This window comes from Arachis duranensis, chromosome 10, assembly GCF_000817695.3.
Source record: "Arachis duranensis cultivar V14167 chromosome 10, aradu.V14167.gnm2.J7QH, whole genome shotgun sequence".
Taxonomy (NCBI): domain Eukaryota; kingdom Viridiplantae; phylum Streptophyta; class Magnoliopsida; order Fabales; family Fabaceae; genus Arachis; species Arachis duranensis.
Window position 1 is genome coordinate 56279067 of NC_029781.3, and position 388 is coordinate 56279454.

Genomic DNA, 388 nt, shown 5'->3' on the forward strand with positions numbered 1-388 from the left:
AGCATTGCACTGATTCCTGGAATTCTCATTAAGAATTTTGATACCTTTTTCCACTTAATTTTCAAAAAACACAAAAAAAAATTACAAAATCATAAAATCCCAAAAAAAATTTGCTTGTTTGAGTCTAATGTTCATTTTAAGTTTGGTGTCAATTGCATGCATTCATTCATGTGTCTTAAGGATCTTCAAATAATTCTTGATGATTTCTTACTCTAATCTTTGAATTCTCTTCACTTGAGTGTTTATGTGTCTCATATGCATTCTCATTAGTGTCAGTAGTATACAAACTGTTAAGTTTGGTGTCTTGCATGCATTGTTATTTGATTCTTGTTGCATTTTGAATTGTCCTTATCATTAAAAATCCAAAAATATTTTTAATTTGTGTCTT